This window comes from Ursus arctos, unplaced genomic scaffold (assembly GCF_023065955.2).
Source record: "Ursus arctos isolate Adak ecotype North America unplaced genomic scaffold, UrsArc2.0 scaffold_20, whole genome shotgun sequence".
Classification (NCBI taxonomy): domain Eukaryota; kingdom Metazoa; phylum Chordata; class Mammalia; order Carnivora; family Ursidae; genus Ursus; species Ursus arctos.
In genome coordinates, this window is record NW_026622875.1 from 17157631 (window position 1) to 17177694 (window position 20064).

The window sequence follows — 20064 nt, forward strand, 5'->3', positions numbered from 1 at the left end:
AATGTTATATCGTTTTAGTTGTTATTGCTTCTTTTTTACACGTTAGCTGCATTTTCCTTGATATTTTATTTTTTCTTTTTAGTGATAAGTATCTATTCTAATTTAGGCAATAAAGCTTTATTTTTAGAAATACTAAGTAATGTAGTCTCACTGGTAAAAATCTCATAATAAATTATTTGTAACTTTGATAATCCCCCGAATCACTTTAATACACAAATATTTTTAAATAAATATACTTTTTACTTTAAATATTTTAAAATAAATACATTTTACTTTTCTTTGTTCCTTTTTTTTTCTCTTTTTCTTTCTTCTTTTGTTTTTCCCCAATAAACAATTACTGAGCCTCTACAATGTACTCATTCTTTCAGGAATCTCAGATGTAGTGGAGAATAAACCTTACCCTCCTGGAGCTTATATTCTAGTGCTAAAAACAAGTACGAAGCCACTTTTATGAAAATGTTACAAATACACAAATCTAAAGACCAAGGAAGAGTCAGGAATTTCAAACAGCTAGTTTGATAAAATCATAAAATTAATAATAAGTATAATTTTAAATGAAAGCATCTATGACAGAATGTTCATGAACTCATTCATTATAATAGACTGGTTGTTCAAGCAAAATAAGTGAAAATCCCTTACATTTTTTTCTCAATTGACAATATCTGTAATATATGCTAGAGTATTCTTCTCAATTTATATACACCCAACACCTTAACACTTGCAAATTTCATAAGAAAACCCCATCTGTAAAATACTGGAATTGGAATATGTTCAACAAAATACTGTCAATATCAAAGTTGAGAATGTATTCTAAGAGTAAGTAGATGATAAATCAGAAAGATTCTGAATTTCAAAACATTCTACTAGCAACACAGAAATCACATACAGATTCATTAATCAGCTTTTTCTTTATTAAATCCATATTTCAACGAATATTTCCAACATCCTCAGAGAAAGGAAAGTTATGTACAAATGATCCCAGTCTGAGAAAGGCTGTGATCTGAATGATAGTGAAAAGTGCACAAGATTCCATTGGAATGAACACAGCAGTTGTTCCTCCTTTGTATGTTATTATAAAGAGAACTGGGGGTCAAATTGCATGAATGATAAATGGAAGGTACTTGAATTGGGTTGGCTCTTTTATGAACATTATACATTGACCTTGGCAGTTTTGACAATTGCATCCATCATTTCTAAGAATCCATTCCAACACCCGGCCTGTTCTCTAATGTGACCAAATAAACAGGGTTTGTGAATATAAGAATCAAAGATTGATCTTCTGTGCCACTGCACTGATTAACAGTTTGTTACTTACTGTAGCTTTTTCATTCTATGGATTATGCAAAGATCATAACTCACTATGGCACACCTGTAGATAGCATGTTAGAATGCTTTAATCTTCACTTACAGGCTTCAAAAGGATCAATATTAGACCTCTAAGTTTGAAAATCAAAATGAAGTAAAACCTTTATGAAGCTCATTGCATACTTTTAAGGTACATTTTAATTATTTCCATGTTGCGTCTAAAGAAACATTTGGTTGAAGATGGAAATAGACCAACCATTTCAATTTTTATACTATTTTAACCTGTGGGTAACCTACTTTTAGGTTAAAAAGAATTTTTCTGTTTCAAATATTTTTTGGTATGAGTAGAATTATATGTAGATTGAGAAGCAATCCCCCACTCCATCACCAAAAACATTAAATGCAACATTATTTGAAGTCACAAAAATTTTCCCAGAAAGTATATTATCACTATATGGCAGTATCTTAAAAAGCTGGAGTAATTTATGTGTTTATGAGCACTGGGAAATTCTAAGGTATCAGCTGTTTACAAATCCAAGGACTTGAAAATCAAGTTTTTTAATAATGACTTGTTGTTGTTGTTATCGTTGTTGTTTTAAATGATGTGGCGATAATGGCTCCATATCAGAGCTAGCTGGGTTGTCTCACTGACAAAAGATTCATATTAAAATTGACAAGTAAATTTACAAAAGTCGTATGCAGTGTATATTCACAGGCCTCCATTTCACCTTGGTTTTAAACATGTAATACGGTTTCACTCATTTATGGAACATTAGAAGTAGGAAGATAGGTAGAAAAAGAAAGGGAAGAAGGAAGGGGGGATAAACAGAAGGGGGAATGAACCATGAGAGACTATGGACTCTGGGAAACAAACTGAGGGCTTCAGAGGGGAGGGGGATGGGGGAATGGGATAGGCTGGTGATGGGCAGTAAGGAGGGCACGTATTGCACTGGGTGTTATACGCAAGTAATGAATCATGGAACTTTACAACAAAAACTAGGGATGTACTGTATGGTGACTAACATAATATAATAAAAAATTATTATTAAAAAAACATGTAATATGGTGTATAACAAGTACTCAGTTCAATTCAGTTGTTTCTGGATTCAAGGTAAAAGTTCTTTAATTAGTCACTCTCTTTCAAGATTCATACTTCTTCCACTTGGAGGTGTTTTCTTTACCTCTTTCCTGTCAAGCTCCTAATCAGTAGGTGGAACAGTCCCAAAGCCAGCTGATACAGGAATTCCATATAAATGATTGTTCTTATCATCTACCTGTTGCATGCCTCCTTGCCCTACTAAGTAGCTCTTATCTCCAAGTCACCTCTATCCGCCCTGGATTTGAGGGGACATTAACACTTCTTCCAAATTCATAGCAAACACAAAAATACAACTGAACTACATCTGATGCCCTGACATCAGAAGTGTATAAGGAAAACAGAAGACATGATTTTCAGACTCCACAGCCCCTGTTTCTCATCCCACTTTTCCTGGCTTAGAGAAGGCAACAGAGAAATTGCCTAAACATTACATTTCCTCTAACTAGATTCTGTTTCCTTCCAAGTTCTGCTATTTCCTAGCACTGTTTCCTATCTAATTTGGGCCGGGAAGAAATCTCATTTATGTGTAAGATCTTATACCAGTAACAGTATACTTTTTGATTATTTAGAGTCAGTCACTGCCTTTGCTTTCAGTGGTCATCAGTGATGGTCTATTTCCACATAAATTAACACACCCTCAGGTAAGCTGAAGTAGTGGATGGTGACAGAGATCTAGTGGGCATGTGGAAATCCACCAGAATAGTCTCATATTTTCTCCTGCTTCCCCCATTCCATATGAATTCATTAAAAATATACTATATACAGACACTATACTATATCACACAAATGGCATAATGAAAAAGACATACAATTCCAGAGCACTGGGAGTATAGCTAAAAAGAAAATTGGATGGCCTCCATATAGTTCTGTACTTTCTATACAATATGAAAAATAACCAGGCCCAGGGATTACAGAAGTTGTACTCAATCTCAACTAGGGGGTATGTTTTTGTAAGGGTGTTAGAGAGACACAAGTTTAAGTTTGCTTTGATAAAGTGAAACTTGGGTTGAAATACAAAAAAAAAAAAAAAAAAAAAAAAAATCACATTGAAGTTGAGTCCTGAACAATGTATAAAGAATTGCCCAGAAGACAAGGGGATGGAAGATGAGGTATGACAAGAGTTTCAGGCACAAGTAATGGCATGTTGAAGTCCACAAATGAAAATATGATACTCTGAAGTTCTATGTGGCTGGACAGCTGAATACAGTTTCTGGCCTCACAAGAAGGGCTGTAGAGGCTGGTAAGAACATATGCATGGTCCTGAAAGCAACCTAACAGTTTGGACTTTAGATGACATTGATTTTAAATGACTCATGGTCTAGCCTCAGAACTCAGAGACCTAAATTTGAACTCTGGCTTTGCCATTTATCTAGGCATTGTTACATATTTTCTCCAGCATTTTAGGTCCTTCTAAATGGACCCATAAATTCTGTTATTTATATTTTAATAAAAGATTCCAGGGAAGAGATAGAAAGATGGAGGTAGAGTAGGAGGACCCTAGGCTCATCTCATCCCACAAATACAACTAGGTAACTATCAGTCATCCTAAATACCCCAGAAATTGACCTGAAGTCTGACAGAACTTCATGACTAAAGGTAGGCAATACAGAACCTGGTTTGAGGGAAAATGGGATCCTGGCTGCTGCAGAGGGGAGGAAGCCATTGTCATGGAGAAGGGTGAGAGAGAGAGAGGAGCACACAAGGGAATGCACAAGGAGAATGCTTCCCCATAGCCATTGGCTTGAAAAATGAGAGGGGCTGAATTTCGTGAGTTCTTATGAGCAGTGGGGCTTAAAACCTGGAGTTTTAAAAGTCAGCAGCCTTGGCTGGGATGGAGCCTAGAAGGCACTGAGCTCTTCTTGGAGAGAAGGCAGGCAAACAACTCAGGGGCACACAGTGTGGAAATATTGATCTGAAAAGATCCTGGGGCACTGGGAAGATTATTTGCTCTTCTTGGAGCACATACCTGAGAGGCAGCCTTCAGGGAGACACCTTTCCAGGAACAAAGGAACTGGCTGACACCATGTCCCTTGACAATCCCTCAGCATAAAAACAGAGTCAGCTGCAGGAAGCAGCACAACATGGACACTGGCTGCCTAACTTGCTTACACTAAGCTCCACCCCATCATGCTCTTGTGGTACTGAGACCTTCCCAGTCATGCTTGAATCAGTTGCATTGTGGCAGACCCCTACCCCAGAAGACCAGCACAGATCCCTCCCCATACTATGTCTCCTGAACAGAAAGTTTTGCAGTGCCTCAGTTCCAGTGGAGGTGGTGGCAGGTCTCATTTCACAACCAGACCAAAACACACCTAGTTAAAACTCACCACACCACACACCAGGAACAAAACACTGTCCATAGCAGGCAAGGAGAGCCTCTGCCAATGACTGGCCTGAAGGGTAGGTGCAGCCAGGAGACAGCAGAACACATGTAGCACATACTGGAGGCATCCCCTGAAGTGTCAGCCCCTGGGCACTCCATGACCTCTTCTTCATAAGGTCATTACTTTCAGGAATGAAAGACACAACTGACTTTTCTAACACAAAGTAGCAGCTAGAGACTTAGACAAAATGAGAGAACAGAGGAATTTATCTCAAATGAAAGAAAAAGATAAGGTCACAGTCAGAGACCTAAACAAAACAGCTATAAGTAACATGCCTGATGGAGAATTTAAAGCAACATTCATAAGGATACTCACTGGACTTGAGAACAGAATGAAAGACAACAGTGAGACCCTTTACCACAGAGATAAAAGTATTGAAAAAGAATTGATCAGAGATGAATAGTGCAATAAACAAGATTAGAAACATGCTTGATGCTATGAACAGTAGGCTGGAGGAAGCAGAGGAATTAATTAATGATCTAGAAGACAAAGTAATAGAAAGAATGAAGCTGAACAAAAGAAAGAAAGAAGAATTATTCAACATGAGAATGACTTAGGGAACTCAGTGATTCCATCAAACATAATCACATTTATATTATGTGAGTCCCAGAAGAAGAATAAAGAGAAAAGGGGGCAGAAAATTTATTGGAGGAAATTATAGCTGAAAACTCCTAATCTGGGGAAGGAAACAGATATTCAGATCCAGCAGGCGCAGAGAACTCCCAATAAATTTAACAAAAGCAGGCCCACACCAAGACATACTGTAGTTAAATTTGCAAAATATACTGATAAAGAAAAAATCCTGAAAGCAGCAAGACAAAAGAAGTCCCTAACTTATAAGGGAAGACCCATAAGGCTAGCTTCAGATCTCTCCACAGAAACTTGGCAAGCTGGAAGGGAGTGGAATGATATATTCAATATGCTGAATGGGAAAAATCTGCAGCCAAGAATACTTTATCCTGCAAGGCTATCATTCAGAATAGAAGGAGAGATAGAGTTTCCTAGACAATCAAAAACTAGAGGAGTTCATGAACACAAACCAGTCCAGCAAGAAATATTAAAGGAGACTCTGAGTGGAAAGGAGAGACCCAAACTGACAGTATAAAGGCAGGAAACACAAAAGCAGTAAAAATGAATATTTCTGTAAAACATTAGTCAAGGAACTCACCAAAAAAGGATATAAAATATAATAATATATACCTAAAAGATGGGGAGGAGAGGAGTAAAGAATGGGCTCAAATTTAAACAACCATCAAATGTAATATAGACTGCTATATGCATGAGTTTATATATAAACCTAACCATATATACAAAACCACTAATAAACATGCAAAGAATAAAGAGAAAGAAATCCAAATATATCACTAAAGAAAATCAGTAAAACATGAAAGAGAGAAAAAATCAGAGAAAATATCCAGAAACAACCATGAAGCATGTAATAAAATGGCAATCAATACATACCTATCAATAATTACTTGGAAAATAAATGGACTAACCACTTCAATCAAAAGACATAGGATGTCAGAATGGATTAAAAAAACAAGACCCATCTATATGCTGCCTGCAAGAGACTCATTTCAGATCTAGACACATGCAGATTGAAAGTGAGGGGATGGAGAAGTATTTATCATGCAAATGGTCATCAAAAGAAAGCCAGAGTAGTAATACTTATATCAGACAAAACTAGACTTTAAAACAGACTAATAAGAGACAAAGAAGGGCACTATACAATAATAAAAGGGAAAATCCAACAAGAAGATGTAACAAGCGTAAATATCTATGTATCCAACACAGGACCACTCAAATACATAAAACAATTAATAACAAACTTAACAGATCTAATCAATAATAACATAATAACAATAGGGGATATTAACACCCCACTTACACCAATGGACAGATCATCTAAACAGAAAATCAACAAGGAAACAGTGCCTTTGAGTGACACACTGGACCAGATGGAGTTAACAGAAATATTCAGAACACTGCATCTTAAAACAGCAGAATACATATTCTTTTCAAGTGCACATGGAACATTCTCCAGAAGAAATAACATATTAGGCCACAAAACAGGCCTCAAGATATACAAGAAGATTGAAGTCATACCATGCACCTTTTCTGACCACAACACTATGAAACTAGAGGTCAACCAGAGAAAAAATCTGGAAAGAACACAAATACATGAAGGTTAAATAACATGCTATTAAACAATGAATGGGTCAACCAGGAAATCAAAGAAGAAATTTAAAAAAAAAAACACATGGAAACAAATGAAAATGAAAACACAATGGTCCAAAACCTCGGGGATGCAGCAATAGCAGTCCTAAGAGGGAAGTATACAGCAATACAGGCCTACCTCAAGAAGTAAGAAAAATCAAATAAACAACCTAACCTTATACCTAAATGAGCTAGAGAAAAAAAAACAACAAATGAAACCTAAAATCAGCAAGGGGAAGGAAATAATAAAGATTACAGCAGAAAGACATGATATAGAATTAAACAACAACAACAACAGAACAGATCAATGAAACCAGGAGCTAGTTCTTTGAAAATAATAATAATAATAAAATTGGTAAACCCCTGTCCAGACTTACCAAAAAGTAAGGAGGAAGGATCCAAATAAATAAAACCACATATGAGAAAGGAGAAATAACAATAAACACCAGAGAAATACAATTATAAAAGAATATTATGAAAAACTATATGCCAACAAATTGGACAACCTAGAAAAAATAGATAAATTCCTTGGAGCATATAAATTATCAAAACTGAAACAGGAAGAAACAGAAAACTTGAACAAACTATTAACCAGCAAAGAAGTTAATCAATAATTTAAAAACTCCCAACAAACAAACGTCAGATCAAATTGCTTCACAGGTAAAGTCTACCAAGCATTTAAAGAGTTAATTTCTATTCTTGTCAAAATATTAAAAAAATGGACAAAGAAGGAAAACTTCCAAATTTGTTCCATAAGGCCAGCATTACCCTAATACAAAATCCAGTCAGACACCACAATAAAAGAGAACTGTAGAGTAATATCTCTCATGATCCTAGATGAAAAAAATTCTCAACAAAATATTAGCAAACCAAATTCAACAATACATTTAAAAAAATCATTCACCATGATAGGATGGGATTTATTCCTGGATTTCAAGGGTGGTTCAATATTCACAAATCAATCAATGTGATACAACACATTAATAGAAGGGTAAGAACCTATGATCATTTCAATATATGCAGAAAAAGCACTGACCAAGTACAACAATCATTCATGATAAAAACCGTCAACAAAGCAGGTTTAGAGGGAACATATCTCAACATAACAAAGACCATGTATAAAAAACCCAGCTAGTATCATCCTAAATGGGGAAAAACTGAAAGTGTTTCCTCTATAGTCAGGAACAAAACAGGGATGTCCACTGTCACCACTTTTATTCCACATAGTAGTAGAAGTCCTAGCTACAGCAATCAGATAACAAAAAGGAATAAAACGCATCCAAATTGCCAAGGAAGAAGTAAAACTTTCACTATGTGCAGATGATATTATACTATAAATAGAAAACTCAAAAGATTCCACCAAAAAAACTACTAGAACTGGAAAATTAATTCAATGAAGTCCAGGATACAAAATCAACATACAGAAATCTGCTGCACTCTATACATCAAGAATGAAGCATCAGAAAGAGAAATTAAGGAACCAATCCCATATATAATTGCACCAAAAACCATAAGATACTTAGGAATAAACCTATTCAAAGTGGTGAAAGACCTGTACTCTAAAGATTTTAAAACACTGATGAAAGAAATTGAGGACAACAGAAAGAAATGGGAAGATATTCCATCCTCATGGATGGGAAGAATATTGTTAAAATGTCAATATTACCCAGCAATCACACATTTAATGCAATCCCTATCAAAATACCACCAACATTTTTTGCAGAGTTAGAACAAACAATCCTAAAATTTGTATGGAACCACAAAAGACCCCAAAGTCAAAGCAATCTTGAAAAAGAAAAGCAAAGCTGGAGGCATCACAATTCCAGACTTCAAGTTATGTTACAAAGCTACAGTAATCAAAACACTATGGCATTGGCACAAAAATAGACACATAGATCAGTAGAAGAGAACACATAGAAAGAAACTCAAGTATATGGTCAATTAATTTTTGACAAAGTAGGAAACAATATCCAAAGGACAAAAGACTGTCTCTTCAACAAATGGTATTGGGAAAACTGGGCAGCAATAGACAAAAGAATGAAACCAGACCACTTTCTTATACCATACATAAAAACAAATTTGAAATGGGTTAAAGACCAAAGTGTAAGAACTAAAACCATAAAAATTCTAGAAAAGAACACAGCCAGTAATTTCTTTGACATCAGCTTTAGTAACTTCTTATTAGATAGGTCTCCTAAGGCAAGGGAAACAAAAACAAAAATAAACTATTGGGATTACGTCAAAATAAAAAGCTTCTGCATAGTGAAGGAAACAATCCACAAAACTAAAAAAACCTACAGAATGGGAAAGATATTTGCAAATGGACATCTGATAAAAGAGTTAGTATCCAAAACATAAGAAGAACTTATAAAACTCAACACCAAAAGAACGACTAATCCAATTTAAAAATGGGCAGAAGACATGAAAAGACATTTTTCCAAAGAAGACATCCAGATGGCCAACAGACAGATAAAAAGATGCCCATCACTTATTATCAGGGAAATGCAAATAAAAAATACAATAAGATATCACCCCACACATTTCCAAATGGCTAAAATCAACAACACGAGAAACAAGTGTTGGTGAGCATGTGGAGAAAGAGGAATCTTCTTGCACTGTTGGTGGGAATACAAACCGGCATAGCCACGGTGGACTACAGTATGGAGGTTCCTCAAAAAGTTAAAAATAGAGCTACTCAATGATCCAGCAATTGGACTACTAGGTATTTACCCAAAGGATACAAAAACACTAACTGAAAGGGATACATGCGTACAGCAGTATTATCCACAATAGCCAAATTATAGAAACAGCACAAGTGTGCATCAACTGACGAATGGATAAAGACATTGTGGTATGTATATAAAACAAATGAGCAAAGAGAAAAGAGAGGCAAAGCAAGAAACAGACTCTTAACTGAAGAGAACAAACTGATGGTTACCAGAAGGGAGGTGGGTGGAGGGATGGGTCAAATAGGTGATGCGGATTAAGGAGTGCACTTGTGCTGACCACCAGGTGATGTATAGAAGTGTTGAATCACTGTATTGTACACCTGAAACCAATATTACACTGTATGTTAACTATCTGGAGTTTAAATAAAAACTAAAAAAAAAAAAATCCAAATATATTTGAATCCTTAGCAATAAAAGACTTTGAACACTAGCTCAACATACATAATTTGTTATTTTATTCACCTATTACATATTACTTCATGAAAATATTACATATATTATAAAAATACACAAAAATGTAAGATAACCTGACAACAAAATATTTCTTAATATATTGTTATTAACGTATATATTAGTATATATATCTTTATGAAGTATAATATACAGTGTCATATAACTTACAGATATACAATATAAATGATTCAACAATTCTATACATTTCTCAGTACTCATCACAATTAATGTGCTTTTAATCTCCTTCACCTATTTCACCCATCCTTCTATCCACATTCCCTCTGGCAACCACCAGCTTGTTTTCTGTATTTAAGAGTCTGTTTCTGTTGTTTTGTTTTGTTTTTTGTAATTTGTTTTGTTTCTTAAATTACACATGACTGAAATCAGATGGTATTTGTCTTTCTCTGACTTATTTTGCTTAGCATTATATTCTCTAGCTCCATCCATGTTGTTGCAAATGACAAGATTTCATTCTTTCTTTATAGCTGAGCAATAGTCCATTGTATATATACATACGATACCTTCATCCATTTATCTATAGATGGACACTTGGACTGCTTCCATATCTTGGCTATCGTAAATAATGATGCAGTAAACATGGGGTACATACAACTTTTTGAATTAATTTTTTGTATTCTTTAGGTAAATACCAGTAATGCAATTACTAGATCATACGGTAATTCTTTCTTTAATTTTCTGAAGAACTTCCACACTGTTTTCCACAGTAGCTGCACCAATTTGCATTCCCACCAACAGTGCACAAGCATTTCTTTTTATCCATATCCTCGTCAACACTTGTTGTTTCTTGCGTTTTTGATTGTAGCCATTCTGACAGGTATAAAGTGATTCCTGTGGTGGCTTTAATTTACATTTCCCTGATGGTGAGTGATGTTGAGCATCTTTTCATGTGTCTTTTGGCCATTTGTATATTTTCTTTGAAAAAATGTCTATTTATGCCCTATGCCTATTTTTTAATTGAATTATTTTTGGTTTTTTGGTGTTGAGTTGTATAAATTCTTTGAATATTAACCCTTTGTCAGAGACATCATTTGCAAATATTTTCTTCCATTCAGTTGGTTGTCTTTTTATGTTGTTCACAGTCTCCTTCACCGTGGTAAAGCTTTTTATTTTGATGTAGTTTATTTTTGCTTTTGTTCCCCTTGCCTAAGGGGACATATCCAGAAAAATGTCTATGGCCAATGTCAAAGAAATTACTGCCTGTTTTCTTTTAGGAATTTTAAGGTTTCAGGTTTCACGTTTGGGTATTTAATCCATTTTGAGTATTTTTGTGACAGCATAAGAAAGTTTCACTTTTTTGCATGTAGCTATCCAGTTTTCCCAAAACCATTTGTTGAAGAGACTGTCTTTTCCCCATTGTTTATTTTTGCCTCCTTTGTTGTAGATTAATTGATCATTTAAGCTTGAATTTATTTCTGGACTTTCTTTTTTGTTCTGTTGATCTATGTGTCTATTTTGGTGCCAATACCATACTGTTTTGATTGCTACAGCTTTGTAGTATATCTTGAAATCTGGAATTGTAATACATTCAGTTTTGTTCTTTCTCAAGACTGCTTTAGCTATTTGGGGTCTTTTGCGGTTCTATAGAAATTTTAGTATTATTTGTTCAAGTTCTATGAAAAATGTTGTTGGTGTTTTAATAGGGATTGTATTAAATTTGTAGATTTCTTTGGGTGTTTGGACAGTTTAATGACCTTGGTTCTTCCAACCCATTAACATGGGATATCTTTCCATTTTTGTGTCATCTTGAATTTCTTTTATCAATGTTTTATATTTCTTGAAGTAAAGGTCTTTCACATCCTTGGTTTAGTTTATTCTTAGGTATTTTATTAATTTTGGTACAACTGTACATGGGTTTACTTTCTTAATTTCTCTATTACTTCATTATTAGTGTATAAAAATGCAACAGATTTCTGTATATAATTTTGTTTCCTGTGAGTTTACTGAATTCATTTATAATAGTATATATTAATATGATATATATTCATATAATTATTATAAGTTATTATTGCATAATAATATAATAATTACAATATTAATATATTATCATTGTTAATATATTATCTTATTTTTATTTGCTAATTAACAGCACAAAATCTTTTTTTAAATAAATATTGCATGAGCTTTAACTGTATAGTTTCTTTTTTTTTTTTTTAAGATTTATTTATTTATTTATTAGACAGAGAGAGACAGCCAGTGAGAGAGGGAACACAAGCAGGGGGAGTGGGAGAGGAAGAAGCAGGCTCATAGCGGAAAAGCCTGATGTGGGGCTCGATCCCATAACACCAGGATCACGCCCTGAGCCGAAGGCAGACGCTTAACCTCTGTGCCACCCAGGCGCCCCCTAACTGTATAGTTTCTTATGAGCTGTTTAATTATATATGCTCCATGTTTTTCAAAAACATCATTTAATATTTGTGGATAAATAACTTTTGATGTCAGGTTCTAAATTTAGTTTATTTCTATGTTTGGTAATTAATGGTAATAGATGAAAACGATATATGTATCATTACACATTATGTACAACATAATATATATACAAGACATGAGGTTCAGTGTTTATAATAGTCAGTATGAATCCACATTTCAAAAAGTCTTGATAAAGATATCAGCTTTTGTTTGCTCACTTTCCAACACCATCATTGTTTCAGCATATATCATAGCTGGAAAACTTGTACAGGAAATGAAAGTACTGCCCTCCACCATTTTCTTGGTTGTTTGTATTTGTATTATTTGTGTTACTTTCTTTACAAGAGTTGTTTTAAGCCATTTATAAATTTTATGGGGGCCAGGTTAGTGCCATCTATGTAAAATTATCAATAAATTCCATTATTTGATTAGACATATAAGACATCACATTGAAATCACATGGGGGCAAACAAGTATACTGTGGATCTTCCCCTCTTCTCCTTCCCTCTATCTATCCCCACCCATTCCCTTGTCCTTTCTCCTTTACCTGACATAGACTTTGCTGGCATAGGTAACAATGAACACAAGAATCCAAAACAATCTCTAAAATCTACTTAAGATTTAAGACTTCAAGGAGCAAATATATGCAATTACACTTTCTTTAAGTAGTAACTGCATCATATCTGCATTAGATAACACATCTAAAACAAGTTCCAGGGACGCCTGGGTGGCTCTGTTGGTTGAGCGCCTGCCTTCAGCTCAGGTCATGATCTCAGTCCTGCATTGGGCTCCTTGCTCAGTGGGGAGCCTGCTTCCCCCTCTGCCTGCCACTCCCCCTGCTTGTGCGCTCTCTCATGCTCTCTCTCTCTGACAAATAAACAAAATCTTTAAAAATAAATAAGTAAAGCAAGTTCTATTTTCTACCCTAAATTTCTTCAAAATGTGTTGATTTCACAGAGCTCCTAATATTATCATTTTCTCAAAATTTTCTGAGAGATCCCTGTCAACAACTGTCCAGGATAAATCATGGTCATTTCCTTCTATCTCATTGTAATTTACATGATCTCATACTATTGCAGGAATGGAAATAAGCTTAGACTTTAGCTCTTTGAAATAGCCATTAGGATTGGGCTAGAATAATCACCTATCTCCTTCTGATGATTTCATATGTGCCATCAATTTTCAAGGATGATTTGATTCATTTACACGAATTTTTTTTGCAAATCCATCAGTCACATCATTGGCATATTATCAACAAAAGAAACCCCACTAAATTCGAAAAATTAATATTTTAAACAAAAGTTAGATTAATATTAGGGTATCTGGGTGGCTCGGTCAGTTAAGCATCCAACTCTTGATTTTGCCTCAGGTCATGAGTTCAGGGTTGTGAGATCAAACCACGGGTTGGGCTCAGCACTGGGTATGAAGCCTGCTTAAGATTCTCTCTCTCCCTCTCCCTCTGTCCCTCCCCTCCTCTTTCCCCTCAAAAAAAAAAGTTTGATTAATATTAATCATATTAGGGATGCCTGGGTGGCTCAGTCATTAAGTGTCTGCCTTTGGCTCAGGTCATGATCCCAGGGTCCTGGGATAGAGCCCCACATTGGGCTCCCTGCTCAGCGGGAAGGCTGCTTCTTCCTCTCCCACTCCCCCTGCTTGTGTTCCCTCTCTCACTGTGTCTCTCTCTGTCAAATAAATAAAATCTTTAAAAAAATATATTAATCATATTATATCTTATCAAGGTTATTACCTAGCTTTTCACATTTAATTCCATAAATTAGGAATATCTTCATGCTTTAAAATTACAAAGTATTAAAACAATAAGGACTCTCTGTTTTTCTTCCACTTCTCTCCTAATGAGTGTATTATTAAAAGAAAAAAATAATTGTCCAGTGTAGATAAGAAGAATTAAATAATTTACTAAAAATGGCATTAAGTAAAAATCCCCTGAATGTGAATTAAAATTAAATTGGAGAAAAGTGGGTAATAAATTGGCCTCAAGCATGGATCATATTACATAAAGATTATTATCAAATGTCAGCTGTGCTTTTCTTTGAAGTAGCAGGTTTATTTCTTTTAAAAAATTGAATGCTATTGGTTAATTTGATATAAAAAAAATTGTGATTTCCAGATAGCAAAAAAAGTACTCATTAAAAATGTTTAAATAATTACAGTATCCTTTTTCTATTCCAACATGATGTTTTTGAACTAGTGTTCTCAGATCACCTCTTGGCTTGAATTAGAGGACATGTCTCCTGCCCTGGTTCCTCATGAACAAGAATTTTTGAAACAACAAATTCTTATTAAGGGGCAGAACGCATCTTACAAGGGTTTGACATCAGGGCTTTTGCCACATCAGCAAAGAGATTACAGTATGGGCAGAAAAATAAAGTCACTGAATTTTATACATAGTGGATGTCATAAGATGTATATTTTGCTGAAAGAAAAACAATTAAATGTGAAGGAAATTCAGCCCACAATTTTACTCAGTAAGTACTTACACCATTGTGAATGTAAAATTCACATAACTCAGCTCTTCTCTTGTTCTATATTAATTCTAATGTTGCTCTCATGGTTTAGTGTACATATTTTAATACAAAATGATCCCTAGTGAAGATCAAATTCTTTATTGCGTGGTCACATAAAGAAACAGCAATATATCCTAAGGTTGGAAATACTGAGAGATTTTATGTTGAGCTCCAAAGTAACATCTTTATAAGGCATTTTCAAGGGTAGTTTTGATTATAGCGATCTTCAATTACCCTGAAGATCTAAAACGCAAATATTCCACAGATGAACTACCACTACAGCTGACATAATTTAAATATGAATTTCATTGTCCCCTCCACATCAGTCTTATCACAGTGAACTTTAGCACTGTCATATGTTTCTGGAGTTTTCACTATTTTATGCCCCATTCTAAATTAGTTCACAAGGGGAATCATGGCTGTTTGGTGCCTCTAGTATTTTCTTAGTCAGAATTTCCCCATTCCATCTATACCCTTTTGATTGTTGTTAGAAATGTTATGGCTTTAGGATTTCCCTACTTGCTCAAGAAGCTAATATTAAGAAGCTCATTTTTGCAGTGCACAATGTATCCCTGCATAAAATATATGAGCTAAGTCCCAAACTCCACATGACGTCTGTATCACTGGAAATTATTTGAACTTATATCCAACCCATAACTATTGCATCCTTAAATCCCAACAGATTTTTCAGACTCCTTCTTACCACAATTTCTAGTCAAAATCACATGAAAGTACCTATCCCCAAAAGTGAGTCTCTCCTCCCTCTGCTGAGATTCCTAGTTATTATCTCCTGCTGAAGCAACCAGCAACAACTCTTTATTAAAAATGTGTGTAACAGAATACATTTTACTTTGTTTCTTTTAGAAGGCTTCTTATTGATTGGTCCAAAGGGTGCAAGGATGAATGATACTTATAACCTCCTCTTCAGAAGTCACAATAAAAAAGAGCAAAATAGATTATAAAAGTTAATTTAAAAAGTTTAAGTGATATTATGGTTTATGGGAAACATATCCCTGGAGTTTAGAAAAGAAGGGAACCTATGGCATCAAAAGGAATTTGTGGTAACACAGCAGAGTTATAGTGAGCAGGAACCTGAAGGAAGGGGATAACTTTTGCCAAACAGAAGAGTGAACAGTATCTATGCAGAGGAGATGGGCAAAGCATAAAGGCATGAACAAGCATACATTATCAGGAGATGAGCACAGCCAAAGCAGGGTGGGACTGACACCTGAGTATGAGAAGAAAAAGTGGCAGGAATCAAGGCTAACTACATAGATCATAAGACATTGATCATTCTAAGACTATAGAGTCCTTGTCCAAAAGGCAATATCTGGGAGGGTTTTAAGCAGAGAAAAAAATGTGATGATGTGAGCATTCTGGCAGAAATGCACAGAATGGATCCAGTAGGAGAAACAAAATGACCTGTTTCTATAAACCAAGTAAGAAATATTAACCACTTTAACTCAAGTAATTAGTCAAGAGATTATGGAGTAGGATCAACAGAACTTTGGGACCAATTTTATTTATGGAACGAAGGAAAGAAATTAATTTAAGAAGACTCAAAGGTTTCTAGCTAGGTAGATTCCGTAAATAATACTTTTACTACTTAATAAAGGACGAGAACAAGTTTGGGCATGGAGGAAAGGAAAGAGGTAAGATGAAGTGGGAGATTTCCAAAAACTTCAACTTCAAGATATCCCCATGAAGATATATCAAGAACACAGTTGGAATGATCTCATAGGGCTATTTTTAATGTAATATTACAAAATACTGAGCTGGAATTTAAATACTCACTTATGCTTTCTATTGAAAATACTCTCAATAAATCAACATGTCTAAGTTACTCATAACAAACTGTTGCCTTAGTATTTCAACCAGAAAAATATCTGAAAAGTTTATACTTAACTACAGTTGCTCTTTTCTTAAAACAACATTGTATTTTCTACAGTCCTATTCCATAGATCAGTGGTAACTTTCTGAGTGCTCTGGGCAGTTAGTAAGCAATTAGGAGACTAGCTGTTTTGAGTCAAGGAAAAGTCCCAAAACTTCTATCAGTTTTCCCTAAATGTACGATTAATAGAATAACACTAAGCAACTATAAAAAATCATGAACATTTTCAATATAGGTCTAGCTATATACATTTTATGTCCTTGATAAATTTTTGTCAATTTTCTACAAAGTTATATGACAGGAAAGCCATAATATAAAGGATATATGAGTCGAGATAAGCTAAACTACACTGTGGTAAAATAGACTATTAAATCTCAGTTGTTTATCACCTAGTTTTTTGTCACTCAACCAAAGTTCATTTTGGGTAAACAGAGATTGTTCTCCCTCTGAGGACACAAAGATCCAGGCCAGCTCCCATGGTAATCTGAAATCTGCCATCCTAACATGTGGCTTCCTGTGTTTCCTTGGCAGGGAAAAGAAAGATCAAGGAGAAACACAGTCTCTAACAGGTACAAAAGTAACTCATCACTTCCACTTACCTTCTTTTTTGCCAGAACACGATCACATGGTCATACCCAACTGCCACAGATGCTGGAAAATATAGAACAAGGAAAAGTGGTATTTAACAAGAGTTATTTGTCTCTGTCAATAGAGACAATTACAGAGAGGTGAACCCAGTGTAGAGTATTTCAATAATCTTTTAATTGCCTCTTACAGAAGCTAGATGATAGTAGAAATCTATACTCTTTAGTTACCGGAGATTCAGTGTCTTCTGGTAGAGATACTTTTTGAAGAGTATCAGGTGATAAGTTTTTTAAGAGAAGAGTAGGGAATCCAACTTGTTCACATGTTATCATTTCTAATGATAGATCATTTTTTAAAGGTAGATCTATGGGATTTTTAGAATTGGAAGGATTTTTTTAATAATCTGCTTATTTAATTATTGAGAAAATTTAAATCCAGAAAAAGAGTAAAGAATTAATCCTGTGTCACAAAGTAAGTTAGTGGTAAAGATTTTTAATCCAGTGATCTTTTTTTACCACACAGTATCACTTTAGAAGAGTCATTCATTCTCTAACTATAAATACATAAGATTCTAACACTAGTTGGAATTATTTCCAAGACTATCTGGAATCACCACGCATAAAAATTTGCCTTTTTCTATCATTATTGCTATAGTTGACATTCATGGTCATTTTCTAAAACAGCTATGAAGAAGAATCAAAGAATGACCCAATTACTCTTACATGCACGTGATCAAATTTGACAGCTCAGTAAATATCATTCATGTATTAAATATGCACATCTGATCTCTAAATGCTTCCTCTTACATAATATATTTACCTATTTATTTATGCATTTACTTATTTATGCAGTAATTATTTGTGTGCATGTGTGTGTGTGTTTAATGTCTTAATCCCTGAAAATTAAGAATGAGTAGTCAGCAGCTGGTCACCAAGAATTTTGCCTTATGATGATGAGTCAAGGAGCCAATAGTAATTCTGCTTCTGTAACTAATCTTTTATCAAATTTTTTGATCTGTCTTGAGTTGGATTCCTCCACAGGAGGAAAGATGAGTGGACCTGGCGTCCATGAGCCTGAACTTACGGCCTCAGTTCCTAAATCTCCAGCTCCCATTTTCAATTCTTAGTCCTGACATTCTTCTACACATTTAAACACCACTTCATTTTTACTTGAGTTAACTTGAATAAATGTAATACATTACAAATCAGAGATTATTGACACAAATAGAAATAAAAACAGAACACTTTTGCTTCTATTGATCTTCTACAAAGAAAAAATAAACATCGAAATATCCTAAGAGCCCTCTGTCTCTCAATCTCTGTCTATTCTCCTCCCTTCTTTCTCTCCTTTTCCTTCTCCCTTACCCCCTTTGGTCTCCCTCCCCTCTCTTTCTTTGTCTGTCTTTCTGTCATTTGTTCATCATTTTGCTTTGGTCGTAGTTTATTACTGACATCAAGTGTGCTAATGCAAGTTTCTGGATTGAATTAGTGTAAGTCCAGGAGAAAGCAAAACAATTCAGGATTGCCATTAACTCATTGTGAAATATCACTTGAATTAGAAAATTTTACTTCTAGAATTTATCGTCAGGATATAACATGGGTCAAGCTCTATGACTTAGATACAATGAGGTACTTCTCAACATTATTTATAATATGGAAAAATGTATATTGATGTTATAGAATGCTATGCAGCCATCTAAAATAATTTCATTAAAAATATCTTGTGGCTTAGAAAAATGTCTCTGATTTACTTTATAGTTAGCAAAAACATTATAAGCAATACATGCAATTTGACATTTTTCAGTATGTATATACACAGATATACAAGATTGAAAAGAGAAACATCAAAATGTTAATAGTGTGGGGGTGCCTGGGTGGCTTAGTTGGTTAAGCGACCGACTCTTAGTTTTGACTCAGGTCGTGATCTCATGGGTCCTGGGACCAAACCCTGTGTTAGGCTCCTTGAGCAGCAGGGAGTCTGCTTGAAAGATTCTCTCCCTCTGCCCCTCATCCTGCTCATGCTCTCTCTAAAAATAAATAAATAAATCTTTTAAAAAATGTTAATAGTGTGAATCTGTGAAGGAAAAATTACCTTTGCTTTTAATTTTGCTTTTTATACACTTCTATTATGAATATGCAGCATATTTGTAATTGGAAAAAAAAAACTCATAAGCATAAAAATGGAACTTTACAAAAAATATACTATAGATTTAGCATTGATACAATGTTTATAGAGCTATGCCATAAGATATGCATTACAATGTAAAAAATATACCAACTAAAATAAAAATTATTAAACTATTCTAGAAAAGTGAGAAAGTCTTTTAAAAATATTTCTTAAGAATAACACTATTGGCACTTGGGGGTGGGATGATTCTTCCAGGGGCTGTACTATCCTAGGAATTTCAGGACAGGCAGCAATCCTGCCTCCCATTCACTAAATGCCAGCA

The 20064-nt window shown here is 34.7% G+C and overlaps 1 long non-coding RNA gene across 3 annotated transcripts in view; it reads right to left on the reverse strand.

Moving 5' to 3' along the window:
- LOC113254034 (uncharacterized) overlaps positions 1–20064 on the reverse strand; it is a 205176-nt gene that overhangs the window by 89645 nt on the left and 95467 nt on the right. For all 3 annotated transcript variants that reach the window (XR_003315630.4, XR_006409329.3, XR_007189179.2), the window contains one exon: positions 17630–17681. This is a non-coding gene — a long non-coding RNA (uncharacterized LOC113254034). The remainder of the gene's footprint in view (positions 1–17629; positions 17682–20064) is intronic.